This window comes from Scyliorhinus canicula, chromosome 8, assembly GCF_902713615.1.
Source record: "Scyliorhinus canicula chromosome 8, sScyCan1.1, whole genome shotgun sequence".
Taxonomy (NCBI): domain Eukaryota; kingdom Metazoa; phylum Chordata; class Chondrichthyes; order Carcharhiniformes; family Scyliorhinidae; genus Scyliorhinus; species Scyliorhinus canicula.
In genome coordinates, this window is record NC_052153.1 from 171,151,940 (window position 1) to 171,168,813 (window position 16,874).

The 16,874-nt window shown below is 47.7% G+C and overlaps 1 protein-coding gene across 19 annotated transcripts in view; it reads right to left on the reverse strand.

The window, feature by feature from the left end:
* tenm3 (teneurin transmembrane protein 3) overlaps positions 1-16,874 on the reverse strand; it is a 4,148,867-nt gene that overhangs the window by 900,033 nt on the left and 3,231,960 nt on the right. The gene's annotated exons all lie outside the window — the stretch shown is intronic.

Genomic DNA, 16,874 nt, shown 5'->3' on the forward strand with positions numbered 1-16,874 from the left:
GGATGCTCTCTATAGTGCATCTGTAAAAGTTGGTAAGGGTTAATATGGACATGCCAAATTTCCTTAGTTTCCTGAGGAAGTAAAGGCGCTGTTGTGCTTTCTTGGTGATAGCGTCGACATGAGTGGACCAGGATAGATTTTTGGTGATGTGCACCCCTAGGAATTTGAAACTGCTCACCATCTCTACCTCGGCTCCGTTGATGCTGACAGGGGTGTGTACAGTACTATGCTTCCTGAAGTCGATGACCAGCTCTTTAGTTTTGCTGGCATTAAGGGAGAGATTGTTGTCATTGCACCACTCCACTAAGTTCTCTATCTCCCTCCTGTATTCAGACTCGTCGTTGTTCGAGATCCGGCCCACTATGGTCGTATCGTCAGCAAACTTGTAGATGGAGTTGGAACCAAGTTTTGCCATGCAGTCGTGTGTGTACAGGGAGTAGAGTAGGGGGCTCAGTACGCAGCCTTGCGGGGCACCGGTGTTGAGGACTATTGTGGAGGAGGTGTTGGTGTTCATTCTTACTGACTGTGGTCTGTTGGTCAGAAAGTCAAGGATCCAGTTGCAGAGTGGAGAGCCAAGTCCTAGGTTTTGGAGCTTTGATATGAGCTTGGCTGGGATTATGGTGTTGAAGGCGGAGCTGTAGTCAATAAATAAGAGTCTGATGTAGGAGTCCTTGTTTTCGAGATGCTCTAGGGATGAGTGTAGGGCCAGGGAAATGGCGTCTGATGTGGACCGGTTGCGACGGTATGCGAATTGAAGTGGGTCAAGGCGTTCCGGGAGTATGGAGGTGATGCGCCAAATTTTAGTTACTAAAATTTGGCAGCGCCAGCCCGCCCTCTCCCCGACTCCGCTCGAGCATTACCTTCCTTACTCACGGGGTCTGGCCCACCCAGGCGAAGCCCTGTCACTGGCTGGGGAGGGTGCAAATGGTGAAGGTGACGGTCCTCCCGAGATTCCAATTGTATTTCAGTGTCTCCTCATTTTTATTCCGCGGTCCTTTTTTAAGCGGGTCAACAGAGTGGAGACACTGAAATACAATTGGAATCTCGGGAGGACCGTCATCTTGACCGCCTCCCCGCCTCCCCCCCCCCCCCCCCCCCCCCCCCCCCTGGACCAGTCCCAGCCCCTCTAGGCTCTCAGAGCAATTGCCAACGGCTCTATAGCCAGCACAAACAAACAGTCCCTGTCTCGTCCCACGGTGCAGTCTAAAATAGTCCGATGTTATCCTATTCGTCCGTACACTTGTCACAGGAGCCTGATACCGTAACCTGACCCAGTCGATAAAGCCCCGCCCGAATCCGAACCGTCCCAGTATCTCCCACAGATAGTCCCATTATAACCGATCAAAAGCCTTTTCTGCATCCATTGCGATCACTACCTCCACCTCCCTACCTTCCGGGGCATCATGATCACATTTAACAGCCTTCTTACATTGCCCACCAACTGCCTGACCTTAGCAAACCCCTTCTGGTCCTCCCCAATAACGTCCGGAACACAATCCTCAATCCTGGAGGACAAGATTTTAGCCAGCAACTGGGCGTCCGCATTTAACAGGGAGATCGGCCTGCAGGACCCCCACAGCTCAATGTGCAGACAGGAAACACATACACTTTTCCGGCTGGAAGAGAGCCCAGGCGCCATATTGGTGAAAAAACAAATCAGGACCCACGCAAACAGGCATTAGATGGTTTGCAGATGCAATTTTCTTTTTCCCATTATGAGGCAATCTAACGTGGCCAATCCACCTCGCCTGAACATCTTTGGGCTGTGGAGTTGAGACCCACGCAGGCATGGGGAGAATGTGCAAACTCCCACATGGACGTCCTCACCGACCTGAGGCAGCAGTGCTAACCACTGCGACACTATGCCGCCCTTGCAGATGCAAATAAGGGGCATGTACTAGAATATTGATTTACCCTGAGGCAGTTGCAACTGGGTTGAGTTGCAGACTTTACTTACTGCTACGGAACGTCCCCTAATGTGGGGAACGGTCTATGCCAAAAACTATAAGATCCTGAACATGAACGCAGAAGATCCCGTGGCACTATTTTGAAGATGAACAAGGGTTATCCCTGGTGTCCATGCCAGTATCTATCCCGGGTTGTGGGAGCTGGTTTTCAATTGGCTACCATGATTCTCATCAATACAATATCCATAGAATCCCTCTAGTGCCCAATCCCCCGCCCTATCCCCGTAACCCCACCTAATCTTCGGACACTAAGGGGTAATGTAGCATGGCCAATCCACCTAACCTGCACGTCTTTGGACTGTGGGAGGAAACCGAGGCATCCGCAGGAAAGCCACACAGAGAATGTGCAAACTCCACACAGTCACCCGTGGTCGGAATCAAATCCGGGTCCCTTGAGCTGTGAGGCAGCAGTGCTAGCATCTGTGCCACCATGCCATCCATTGAGTATACTTCAAAAAATACGTCGTACAGCAATCTGAGATGCCCGAAAAGGTGCTACATAAATGCACTTTTTAAAGCTCACCTATGCCCTCTTTACTGAACTTACAGTTTTATTGTCATCGGCTAATTAGTTAAGCATAAACCCATAAGTTTCAAGAGGTGTTAATAACCCATTCATACCAGGAAAAATATGCAGAGGAGTCAACTTTCAAAAGTACATGTGGCAAAGGCAACAGGAGTTTCCTCATGTGGTGTCTCAGTTGAATAATAAATTTGGTTTGTTTTAAGAAAACAGGCCACTTCACACTTCAGTGTTTCTGAAAATGGCAAGTCTCTCACTCGTGCAGAATTCTTCCTATTTTTGCACTGAGACTAAAAGGTCTTTTATATTGGATTTCTCTCAAATCATACACCAGAAGTTCATGCCGGCTGCCAGTCTATAGAAAGCAGATTCAACAACAAGTAGCTGACTCTCGCTCGGATTGTTGAGTTCCGAGAACACAAATCAGAAGCTGCCCAAGATAGAAAACAGCTAAAACCACAGTCAGGAGCTGTTTTTCATTATAAGTATGTGCACATTTCCCATTCCAGCTTATGGACTGCAATGAGGAGGAAGCAAGTATCAAGCGACCAGTTCAACAGCCAGTTATGTTATGCTGTTCCACTTCTGGGAGGTCTGCGCTCTACCAGCTGCTTGGCACCAATATCCGATCAATAATTTCAAAAGGAGATTGGATAAGGCGCTTGAGGGAAATAAACTGGCAGGGCGATAGTGACAGAGCGAAGGAAGGCTCTGACTGGATTGCTCGTCAGTGAGCTGGCGTGAACTCAATAGGCAGAGTAGCGTCCTGCTCTGCAGTAATGACTCCATGATCCAGTTTACTTTGCATGAAGGTGACCAGGAGAATTAAGGAGGCTTCGCTACAGACTAACAATAATAATCAGGTAACGTAATCAAAATCCAGTGGATGCTGGAAATCTGAAATAAAAACTGCTGATTATCATAGATTACCATAGAATTTACAGTGCAGAAGGAGGCCATTCGGCCCATCGAGTCTGCACCGGCTCTTGGAAAGAGCACCCTACCCAAGGTCAACACCTCCACCCTATCCCCATAACCCAGTAACTCCACCCAACACTAAGGGCAATTTTGGATACTAAGGGCATTTTATCATGGCCAATCCACCTAACCTGCACATCTTTGGACTGTGGGAGGAAACCGGAGCACCCGGAGGAAACCCACGCACACACAGGGAGGATGTGCAGACTCTGCACAGACAGTGACCCAAGCTGGAATTGAACCTGGGACCCTGGAGCTGTGAAGCAATTGTGCTATCCACAATGCTACCATGCTGCCCCAACACCAGTGACATAACACCAGTGTAAAGAAATCTTCTGAACTATGAATGGTTACTGACCTGAAACATTCGACAGGATGTCATGGTGAGGCCTGGTCTCTGCCTCTTCCGCTCAAATGTTGAGGGGAGGTGGGGGGGGGGCTCCCCAATTTCATGTTTGGAGCAGCCTTCACTGCTTTAAGGCATAGTCTTTGGCCCTATCTTGGAACTACAGGCAGCCCCGAAGAGCACTGGCTAAGTTTATAAAGCCCACCTCTAGGTTCGAAGCCACTAATGTCACAAACCTGCCTCCAAAATCCAAATCCCACCATGAGTTAATTTGTTTATGCAATAAAATAAGAACAAGTTTTCAAGAGGGCCATTTTGCCTTTCAAATATCAATTTTTAAAAATATTTTTATTAAAGTTTTGCAGAATATCTTTTATAATAAAACAGTAGTAACAATAATAACAAAACAAACTAGAGTGAACATTAACATAGTGCAAAAAGAGAATATACAATAACAATTAAATAGACATTACCCCACGCGGCCCAGTCTTCCCACACCATCCCAATGAAGCACTCCCACCGCACCCCCCCCCTCCCCACGGATTGCTGCTGCTGCTGACATTTTAATTTTCCCCGAGAAAGTCGACGAGCGGCTGCCACCTCCGAGAGAACCCTAGCGTAGACCCTCTTAAGGCAAACTTTATTTTCTCGAGGCTCAGAAACCCAGCCATGTCGGTAACCCAAGTCTCTACAATCGGGGGCTTTGAGTCGCTCCACATTAATAAAATCCGTCTCCGGGCTACTAGGGAGGCAAAGGTCAAGACATCGGCCTCTTTCGCTCCCTGAACTCCCGGGTCTTCTGACACTTCAAAGATCGCTATCACTGGACTCGGCACCACCCGTGTGTTAAGCACCTTGGACATTGCCCTCGCGAACCCTTGCCAGAACTCTCTAAGCTCCAGGCATGCCCAAAACATGTGGACATGGTTTGCAGGGTTGCCCTTGCTCCTCATACAACTGTCACCTACCCCAAAAAACTTGCTCATTCTCACTGCCGTCATGTGTGCCCGGTGGACCACCTTAAATTGAATTAGACTGAGCCTGGCACATGATGAGGAGAAATTAACCCTGCCCAGGACCTCTGCCCACAGACCCACTTCCAACTAGTTCCTCCTCCCACTTGCCCTTGCGCTCCTCCACCGGGGTTTCCTCCACCTCCTGTAGTTCCTGGTAGATATCCGACACCTTGCCTTCCAAATATCATGACAAGCATGGAGGGACTGCAGTCAGAATTTAAAATTTCTTTCAGATTGATCTTCAGATTACTCAAATACCTCACACGAGGCAGCATAATGAGCATTGGTGAAAGTATTTTTGCCCCTGAGGCAGAAGGGTGCGGGACTCAAGTCTCACTCTGATTATCTCGTTATTTATCTCATTGCTGTTGTGGGAGCCTATTGTCTCCAAATTGGAGGCTATATTACGACAGTAGCTTCAAAAAGGAGCAGCACTTCATTTTCTTTGGGACATTTTGAGGCCATGAAAGGTGCTATATAAATGCAAGCTCTCTCTTCCTACACAAGACAAAGTGTTGTTCAGATCACGTGGCCAGTAAGATACTGGATGCCCTAAAACCTCTTCCAGCTAGAAGGACAAGGACAGCAGATTCATGGGAACACCACCACCTGGAAGTTCCCCTCCAAGCTACACATCATCCTGACTTGGAAATATATCACTGTTCCTTCACTGCCCCTGGAACTCCCTTCCCAACAGTACTGTGGATGTATCTAAATTACGCGGAACACAGGGGTTCAAGAAGATAGCTTACCATCACCTTCTCGAGGATATTTAGGGATGGGCAATAAATGCTGGTCTAGCCAGGAATGCCCACGTTCCATGAAAGAGTTTTTAAAAAACAGGTTTGCTGCCCACTGCCAATCTCAATGCTCGAGTGAGTCAACGGTGCAATGATCTACCAGGGTTTTCACTGATTGCTTCTGATTTCTCCAACACGCTCCCCTCCCACCCTGATGATATTACATTGCAGACTTCAGTATGTTATAATGTTTTGCAGGGTCTCCTGGAGACATCATAACACAATAACGTTTTTTTAAATTACACCAGTGACTACACTTCAAAATTATCTTGTCACCCTGTTGTGGTGAACTGTGCTGTATTCATGAAAATCTTTCCTCCTTACGCTGCTCATGTGCAGTAGCAGATTTTACAACGATAATAATCTTTATTATTGTCACAAGTAGGCTTACATTAACACTGCAACGAAGTTACTGTGAAACTCCCCTCATCGCCACATTCCGGCGCCTGTTCGGGTGCACAGAGGGAGAATTCAGAATGTTCAATTCACTTAACAAGCACGTCTTTTGGGACTTGTGGGAGGAAACCGGAGCACCCGGAGGAAACCCATGCAGACACGGGGAGAACGTGCAGACTCCATACAGACACTGACCCAAGCCGGAATCGAACCCGGGACCCTGGAGCTGCGAAGCAACAGTGCTAACCACTGTGCTACCATGCCACCCACTTGTTTACAGCCACTATGAACAATCCCTTAAAAAGTTTCCCCCCCCAACCCGGACGAGGGCCAGCTGACGTGAGGCTTCAACAGCATTGCATTGCTAGATCCCTGTTCAACCGTCCAGTTTTGAATACAAAAGGGCTTTAAATTACCAGCCCATAATATCAAGTCACTTACAGCTGACTGAAATCACAAGAACGTTTTGAGAACACTTGGTTATATAGTTATTATTTTTTCATCAGATTGCAAGACAGCCATTACCATACTGATTAATCTTTGCTTTTTAATCAACAGGTGGGTTTGAAGAAAAACATTTTTTTGCCACAATCACTCAGTTTCAAAATAAACCTTTTGTTCAGTGACAGCTGGAGTTTCTGCCTGTATTTATACCGTCAGTGGGGCATCATGATTCAGTGACAAAGGGCTGCTAATGAACTCACATCAACAATCAATGCCCGCAATCAATCAGCCACTTTGAATCTTGTTTCCAAGGTGTCAATGGAATAGCAAAAAATGAATTGGTGCTGGAGATTATATCATATCCCCTGAGTTGTTCAGGCCCTTGATCAGGACCAGTGAGAAATGAGCCACTAACGTTCTAATGTAAGCGGTGGTAGTGACCACCGCAGATTTCCAGTATCCCAGGATTTGAAAATGAAGAATGGGAAATGGGGCTGTTATTAAGGACCAGGGGCCAAAATCAGTGCCTTGTCCCATCCTATGATGATGAGGTAATTGTCCAGAGAGGCAGTGGTTTTTATCAAGGTTCACCCGGAGCAGCTCCGTATGGCAGGAATCTGCACTCTACGGGCTGTTCCCTGAGAAGCACACAAAACGTCAACTGCTACCTGAACGCTGTTAACTCGGTAAAAGATTCTCTTTGGCCTGCCAAAAACTACCAGTCTGCCAGTGCAAGGAACTGTTGATGGGCCGAGTGTTGCAGACTGGCACATTCCACGGTTTAGGCCTACGCGCTAAAGCTTGGGGTGGCTGCTGCAAAGGTTCGGGGTGTGAGGTGGGGCGGGGGCCGCAGTTTGAGGTCCTCCCACCATTGTAAATTGAGGGGCTAGAAACCCATCAGGCTGTGTGCACCAGAGGACGTTTGACATGATCAGTTCTGCAAATGTTTGAAATTAAGTATATTTTTAGAAAAAAGTAAGAATTGTACAACCAAAATTGTCCTGATAACTTCAGAAATTTGGGACTGGGACGAATGGAAGTTGGGTCAGGCCATCCTGTTGCTAAATTGGTATACTTTGCACCTGTTATAAATACAAAAATGAGCACACTACATATCAATTTCTAACCCAGTGTAATATAACAGCAAGTGTACCCAATGCTTCTGAAAGCATGTGGGACTTGACTTTCTATAGGTCACGAGGATTAAAGATTTGAAGACAGATTCTTCGCCCGACTTGCATTCCGAAAGTAACGATGGCACTTTGGAACATCAAAACAAAGGGATCATTGCATTTGATGTGGCAGGTCTCTCCTTCGTACTGTTCTCCCAGGATCTCAACACTAGTAGAAGAGGGTCTTTAATAAATGCGTAGCCCTTCAGCTAGTGCACTAACTAGGAAATAGAACAGATCAGGATGAAGGCCAGAGGGACTAATGGCATTGTTTATGATTCAAGGAGCGAGCACTGCTGTCTCACGGCGTTGTGTACCCGGGTTTGATCCCGGCCCGGGGTCCCTGTCCCTGTGGAATTTGCACATTGTCCCCGTGTCTGCGTGGGTTTCACCCCCACAGCCCAAAGATGTGCAGGTTAGGCAGATTGGCCATGCTAAATTGCCCCATAATTGAAAAAAACTAATTGGGTACTTTAAATTTAAAACAAATGATTCAAGGAGTGAACAGAGTCTTATGTTTAATGGTTTTCAGAGGTGCATGCCAATCACATTTGGAAGGTCGCCCGTTATGATGACCCTCCAAACAATACAATAGGAACTCATAGGGAAAGGTTTTCAAGCAAGAGGACAACTAAGTACTTTGTTCTAGATGCAACAAGGGACAGACAATATTAGATTTCGTTATGAGTAATGAGCCCAATTTAATTAGTAGCCGAACTGCACGCGAACATTTATCAAATCTTGATCACAATATGATTGAATTCAGTGTTGCATTTGATAGTGGAAAACACATTTCAGACACAAGAATTGTAGACTTGGGGAAGGCTGACTTTAACAGGATGAGACAGAGACTGTCCACGGTAAACTGGGAAGATCTGTTAATGGGTCAAACGACTAAAGATCAGTGGAGAACATTTAAAGAAACAGTAAACGAAATACAGAGCGAGTATATACCCCTGAGAGGAAAATGCTCAATTCACAAAGAAGCAGCTATGGACAACGAAAGAGGTGAGGGACAGCATAAACTAAAATAATGGGCTGACAAAATTGCAAGACACAGCACAGATCTGGACGAATGGCACCTGGGGGTTTCCCGACGGCGTGGGGCTGCCCCACATGGAAAACCCAATTGACCGGCCGGCGTAATGGTCGGGGCAGAAATGTGGCACGGCGGGGCCGAGAATCCAGCCCAGGAATTTGCAGTCTAAGTATCACTCCAGTCCATCGAGCCAGCTCCGCCATTCAATCAGACCGTGCCAGATCTTGTGGAAACCAGACTCCCAAAATCAGAACTGAAGCAGTACCAGAGTAAATGTGGTACGCACTGTAACAGAAGATAATCTCAACTCCCCTAATTTCCGTGGGTTTGCAAGTTTGCAATTCATCTCACAAGCTTTGTTTTCCTTACGTAAATTCGCCTCAATCCAATTGTCTGACCAGTGGAGCGATACACTCCCAATTTATTGAAAACCTGCTTGAACTGTGGAATAGTCCCCAGTTATTACATTTTGAGTAAAGCAGAAATAGTGAGGGTTTGATTTCAAACGCAATTATTGAGGTGCCTGAGAATACCGAATTGACATTCTTCTGTGCTTGATCTTCCAAACCATCTCTTCACAGGTACCAAGACAAACTTTCAAATTAACAGCTGTGCTGATGAAAAACATTCACTCTTGCATTATGTGCCACACTGCCTCACTTTCAGATCACTGAAAATACTCTTAACAAATTGTAATGTTACCATAACAAGGTTAAAATTAATGGGACAAGAGCGCAAATTTGTGAGGCATGGTTCCCTGCTGCAAGATATCGCTAAATAGGACCGGCCATGGGCAGCAGAATTGTCTCTTTGGTATAAAGGGTGATTGGTATAAAGCCGCCTCCTGCAAGGCTCTGCATATGACAGGCAGAGATAGACTAACGGGTCCAACAAGCCTGCCCCACTCCTTGATGGTTGGTGCAAGGTGACTAAACACCTCGTCCATTTCTTCCAACAGCACCGAGCCCTCCCTGCCCTGCATCACCATTGCTTCACAAACCCAGTTCAGCTGTTTAATCACCTGGGAAAGGCAATGTGCGCGATCCAACAGCCACGCTGTGCCCGAAAAGCAGCTCGCCGCGGCGCTGTGTAGTCATTGAAAGCCAGGAGACCCCGCTCCTGGATCTACCTAATAGAATGGCACTTGTGCGGGTCTCCCAATGGATCGGAGGCCTCCAGCTGCATGATCTTTGGGCAGGGTGGTGCCCTGGCACTGCTGGTATCGTCAGCTGACACTGTCAGCTGGCATAGGCACTGCCAGGTTGGCACTGCCAAGGTGACAAGCTCGCATTTTTTGTGCGGGCCAGGGCTACCTGGCCTAGGTGTTTGGGGGGGGGTTTGCGGTGACTCATCCTTATTGCGTTTGGGGTCGGGTGGTTGGGATTGCTTCGGGGGCCTCGGACACCATTTAAAAATGGTATCCTGATCTCTCGCCACAATGGTGAGTTCCAGCAAGTGGAGCTCCCCACTATACAAACCGGGGCATGGCCTGGGCCATGCATTCCCCTTCCAGTCCCCTTGTTCAATGCTAGGTACCTTGGGAATAGCCATGTGTTTCCCGGCACTGCGCCCATCTGACGCCGGCGTGGATCGCTCCAGTGCTATGCTGGCCCCCTGTAGGGGTCAGAATCATTTGCTCCTGAGGCCATGTTGACGCCGTTGAGAAACGCGATGGCGTTTACGACGGCGTCAACACTTAGCCTCAGGATCAGAGAATCCCGCCCCTTATCTCTGGAATCAACCTATTGAACTTCCTCTGAACTGTCTCCAATGCCACTACACCCCTCCTCAAATGAGGGAGCTAAAACTGTACACAGGAAAGACTTATTTTCTACTTTCACTTCTCCTGAGAATGCTGACTCACAATCCCACAGGATGCTGCGTTTGCTGGCTGCCCTGTGCTATTTCACACAAGTGCTCATTTGTCATCTGTGACCCTGGATCATAGAGATGCTTTTTAACTGAGGAGGCAATGTATTGCATGTAGCCTTGATCCATTCCTCAGACAATCACTGCCCATTCACCATCTGGCACAAAGCCAGTATTGTGTTCAGGAACAACAACTCAGGCTGATTTTTTTCCCTCAATCAATCTAATCTGTCTGATCCAGTCAACCTGGCCAATGCGTTTGCCCACCACGCCATCAGGTGACATAATGAAGCTTTTTTTTAAACGGCTTAATTTAAAGTTGTGTAAATAACACACATTGTTGCGGTTTTTCTTCCGACTTTAATATATTGGGGTGTTGGAGCTTTAATGATAATAATAATAGTCCTTATTAGTGTCACAAGTCGGCTCACATTAACACTGCAATGAAGTTACTGTGAAAAACCTCTAGTCACCACACTACAGCATCTGTTCAGGTACACAGTGGGAGAATTCAGAATGTCCAATTCACCTAACAGTATGGGTGGGATTCTTCGACCCCCTGCCGGGTCGGAGAATCATCGGGGGGTGGCGTGAATCCCGCCCCCGCCGGCTGCCGCATTCTCCGGCACCGGGGATTTGGCAGGGGCGGGAATTGCGCCGTGCCGGTCGGCGGCTGCTGGCAGCAGCCCCCCCCCACCCCCCCCCGTCAATTCTCCGGCCCGCGATGGGCTGAGTGGCTGCCTGTTTTCGGCGGTTCCTGCCGGCGTAAATTAGAGTAGGTCCTTCCCGGCGGGACCTGGCTGCACTGGCGGCCTCCGGGGTCCTCGGGGGGGGGGGTGGGGAGGGGGGGGATCTGGGCCTGGGAGGTGCCCCCATGGTGGTCTGGCCCACAATCGGGGCCCACTGATCTGCGGGCAGGCCTGTGCCGTGGGGCACTCTATTTTCCGCGTTGGCCGCTTTGGTCCTCCGTGATGGTCGACGCGGAGATGAACCCCCCCCATGCGCATGTGCTGGGATGAGACCAGCACACTTCGGTGCCTGTATTCAATGGCACTTCAGTGCCAAAAATGAGCCCCATGAGATTCTCAACATTACTGGCTCCCTCGCCATTTGATCCGCCTGCCTCGCTCTTTGGGGATTCTGACCTGGCCAGGCATCTTGACGCTGTGGATGCGAGATGGGATAACTTATTTTGGTCGGCAGGGTCAGCATTCCCATCTGGAAAGCATTGGCAACAGGTATCAGTGCAGGCAGCATGACAAGGTGGACCGCCATCCAATGTTGGAAGCAGACAAACTACCTCCAACGAAGTTTGCTGGATCCCAAGACCCAGCTGGGTCCAGTCAGATGTCGAGCCTCTGGGCAAGGTTCTCCCTGGGCTGGTGCAGATGATAAGACACAACCGTGAGATTCAGGAGGGGGTGTCGGTGGCATTCCAGCGACTGCACGGCCATATGGGGGAGTCTCAAAGGCTGCTGGTGCGGAGTTCATGCCGACAATGTCGGTGGCACCGATTCCAACATTGCTTGGGTGGTGACAACAGTGGAAAACATGGAACACGACGTCTGCATCTTGAATGGTCATGTCCAAGGCATGGCTCAGTCTGTGATGACGATGGCTGAGGGCCTCGACATCATGTCCCAGTCATTGAGGGATGCGTCCCAGATGCAGATTGACATTGCCCGAGGCACTGAGGAGCATTGCTGAGAGTGTCGACACCATGGTGCAGACAATGAGGAGACTCCAGGACTAGCAGCGAAAAATTACTCAGAGGCCTAAAGAGGTAACTGCAACTGCCCCTCCATCCCATAGAGACTCCCAGGGCCCTATTAGCACCGTCAAGGAGGATGCACTAGAGGCCAACAAGGGGCTACCACCAAGGGGACTACAGCGGTCTCCAGTTCTTTGGTGCTGGTGAGGTCTCTATCTGTCGCTAGTGGGAATGGAAATCTGTCAAAAAACTCCGATGCAGACCCTGTTCAGATGGGTGTGAGCGTGCTGTCAGCAGAAAGACAGGAGTCAGACTTTAGCAGAAACTCAGGAGCACCAGAGCTTTCCTCACAGGGAGTGATCTTCACTCTCCTGCCTTGTAATACAGGTCCTTCATATCTAAATGAGGAATTAAGTGTGTTAATCTGGTTCGTGCCCAGATCACGCTAGCTGGAGTGGGCTGGGAGCAGCAGGAACTGTTTGACATCAGATGTAACTCCCGTTTTGGGCCTCCCCTGGAATTCTCCCGACATAGCGGGATTTGCGCTGGGAACAATGCGGTCAGAGAATTGCCCCCAGTGTGGAGAGGTGGGAGTCATGTGATATGAACCTCTAGTTGCTGGAATCAATTATAATGCCTTGTTGTAGTGTAAACTCAGTCTGCATTTTACCGTCTAACTAGCAATAACACAGCAAAAGGACACTGCCCAGATTGAATACCTGGCCTCATATACACTGTTTTTACCAGAACCTCCATAATATTGCTTAGAAGACTGATTCATCTCTACATGCCTATCTCATTGTGTGAAGTCAATTCCGCCAGAGAGGTGAATGATACAGCACCGGTTTTCAACCTGTCGATCACTGTGAAGGAATAACCCATTGGACTTGGATTCTGGACTTTGGCACACACGTGAAACAAATCTTTCTTTTCTCTGTCCGTCTTTTGCTGTATGAATACAAAGGGAGCTACATTGTGACCCCCCCCCCCCCCCCCTCCCGTATTTAAGAGTGTGCAAATAAACTAACCTTTTGAGTTAATCCTATCTCAAGCTTGCTGTGGAGTTATTAATAGAATATTGGATTATGCCCAAAACTGAGGGGTCGGGAAATACCCCACCACGTATAAAATGGGGAGGGGGGGTGTGGAAATCAAGATACCTTTCTGTTTAGAGATGTGTGGTAAGACAAGAAATCAGTGCTGTTTAAATGAACCCCTCTTCTATGCATAACACCTTCCTTAACCTAAATACAGGTTGAGCACTTAATCGAAGCTGAGTTTTGAATGTAGCACTGATGGAGTGCCACGTTGTTAGAGGTCAGCATTCCCATGCAGTTGAAACTGCAATCAGCCGTTAAGGGTTGCGTGAAGCAGGCACACATCCACACTCCTAACCAATACACTCCCCCACCCACCCCATATACACATCCCCCCCCGCATCTCCCCAGAGACACTCAATTCTGCACCCTTCATCTGCCTGCAGATAGTGAAGCTGGGATCAGGAAGTTGAGCCTTGTGAATGACAGAGATCGTTGTGAGAAGCAGCTGCCACATTTGGCAATGTAACAACACTCGCTGTACATCAAAAAAATTAATGCATTGCCTCGGGCACTTTTAAGACGTTTTGACGCGTGGAGCTTTATATAAATACAACAGCCTTCAAATTAGACAGGACACCAAGCATACTGAAAGCCCTCCCTAGGCCATTTTCACAGTCGCCGTACCCAGTTTGTGGTGGTACGGTAAAGTTCCACTGAAATTAGAGTAGAATTTCAGATGACCGGGTCAAGCCTCCATCGGATAATCCCACAGAGTTATTTTGGAGTTGAGTATTATTACTTTCCCATCTGTAGAGCATTGCTTTGGAAAATGTGAGTATAAACTGTAAAGAATTCTATTTCTTATTAAACCCATTGTACCGTTGCAGCACCTGTTACTCCATGAACCAGTTCTTGGCGGACAGTAAGATGGGATCCATTCTCAGTTTTTAATCAAAGCTGTTCTGTAACCAGCTATGCGTAGGGATACTGAAGAGCTGCTTACTGATTCATCATTTCTCCCAGTTATTCGACTGGGCTTGGGAAAATCTGGCCTGTGCATTTTATGTTTGCAAAATGCACAGTTGACCCATGTGTCATTCTACGATGGGATTTTCTATCTTTTCATAAAGGGGTTAAGTTCACAGTGTGTCTTGTGAGCCACAATGAAGTGCATGAGAAGCGTGAGTGCATGCCGAGCTGGCTAGAAGGCCCGGCCTTGGTTCTCCAATACAGCAGTCCAACTACTGACATTGCTTAAAGGCTCTCTAAACCACACCCACCCTCAGGCATTCCTTCGCCAACTACGTTTTCCTGATGCCACACCACTAGATTCCCCCCCTGCCACCTCTCTGTCCCCCCATATCTCCTTCATAGCTACTCACCCGATAGGCACTGGACAAAGTTCTCAATAGCTATGCAATAGCAAAGGGAATTATTTAAAACTGATTGGGAAAGCATTAAACCTCTCACAGTCGAAGGAAACCCTGAATTCAAATTCAATATCATTGATATTGGACCAAAAAACCAAAGGGGGAAAAGAATTGTAAACTCCTAAGTGGCCATTAGCTTTATAAACAAACAAGAAACTACATCAAAGTCAAGATCTGTTACCAATGGCTTGTAAAAGAGACTCTAGAATCATAGAATTTACAGAGCAGAATGAGGCCATTTGGCCCATCGAGTCTGCACCGGCCCTTGGAAAGAGCACCCTACTTAAGCCCACACCTTCACCCTATTACCGTAACCCAGTAACCCCAACTAACCTTTTTGGACACGAAGGGCAATTTAGCACGGCTAATTCACCTAACCTGCACATCTTTGGACTGTTGGGAGGAAACCAGGGCACCCGGAGGAAACCCACACAGACTTGGGAAGAACGTGCAGACTCCGCACAGATAGTGACCCAAGCCGTGAATCGAACCTGGAACCCTGGAGCTGTGAAGCAACCATTGTGCTACCTTGCCGCCCCCTAGTTCTTGAAAACTACGTTTCTTCCACACCAAAATATAAAAGTGCTGCCATTCACACACCGAAATGTTCTTCCATACCCAGATGAAAATTTCACCTGAAAGTTCTCTTGTGGTCCTATGGGGAAACTTGCCTCAGCCCAGGCATCAACAACGGAATGAGAGCTGGTCACTGTGTAGAACCCACATCACCAATGCAGTCAAACAGGTGTTGGTAATGATCTCTCGGCAGAGAATGGAGCAATTTATTCCTGCACAATATCTTCCCTAGAATGGTCTCCTGAAATGGTTGCATTTGACAAGACTTATGAAAACAAGAGGAGGAGAAAGTAAATGGTAAAGACCTATAAATATCTTGGTTTTCAGTCTCCCTGACAACAGATGTTCAGTCAGCCAAGCCAAGATTTTTGTTCTCGATGTTTTTAGTTTTTTTTTCCGTTGTGTTTTCCAGTTCTAGTTTGTTCCTCCTATATCCATGAGAGATTGAGCTTTGGCTCAACATTCTAGCAGTAATCTCCAGGATTTCACTCAAGTGGTCACTTTTCACATATCCGTTTTTGTGACATTATTAGTTACAACATTGGACACAAGCCATGCTCATGGTGGTGGAAGCTGATGCCACTGGTCCTATGGAATATAAAGCAAGTGCTATAAAGCAGCGTTCAGGTGTAGGCTCAGTTGGTCGAACTCTCACCCCGGAGTCAGAAGATTTGTGGGTTAAATTCTAATCCAGTACTTGAACACAAATTTCAAGACTGATACTCCAGCACAGTATCACCGCAGAGATCCTTCAGTATGATTTGGACAAGTTGAATCAGTGGGCAATAAATGGCAGATGCATTATAATTTGCATAAATGCAAGGTTACAAGAGTCTACGAGTCTACAAAATTATGAGGGACATAGACAGAGTGGATAGTCAGAGACTTTTTCCCAGGATAGAGGGGTCAATTACTGGGTGACATAGGTTTAAGTTGCGAGGGACAAGGTTTAGAGGAGATGTACGAGGCAAGTTTTTACACAGAGGGCAGTGGGTGGCTGGAACTCGCTGCCGGAGGAGATGGTGGAAGCAGGGACGAGAGTGATGTTTAAGGGACATCTTGACAAATACATGAATAGGATAGGAATAGAGGGATACGGACCCCGGAAGTGCAGAAGATTTTAGTTTAGATGAGCAGCATGGTCGGCGCAGGCTTGGAGGGCCGAAGGCCCTGTTCCTGTGCTGTGCTTTTCTTTGTTCTTTGTTCTTATCCACTTTGGTGGCAAACACAAGAAGGCAGACTATTATCTGAATGGCCATAAATTAGGAGAGGGAAATATGCAACGGGACCTGGATGTCCTCGTACAACAGTCACTGAAGGTAAGCATGCAGGTGCAGCAGGCGGTAAAGAAGGCAAATGGGATGCTGGCCTTCATTGCCAGAGGATTCGAGTACAGGAGGGATGTCTTCCTGCAATTATACAGGGCCTTGGTGAGGCCACACCTGGAATATTGTGTGTCGTTGTGGTCTCCATATCTGAAGAAGGATATTTTTGCTTTCGAGGGAGTGCAGCGAAGGTTTACCAGACTCATTCCTGAGATGGCAGTACTGACTTACGAGGAGAGATT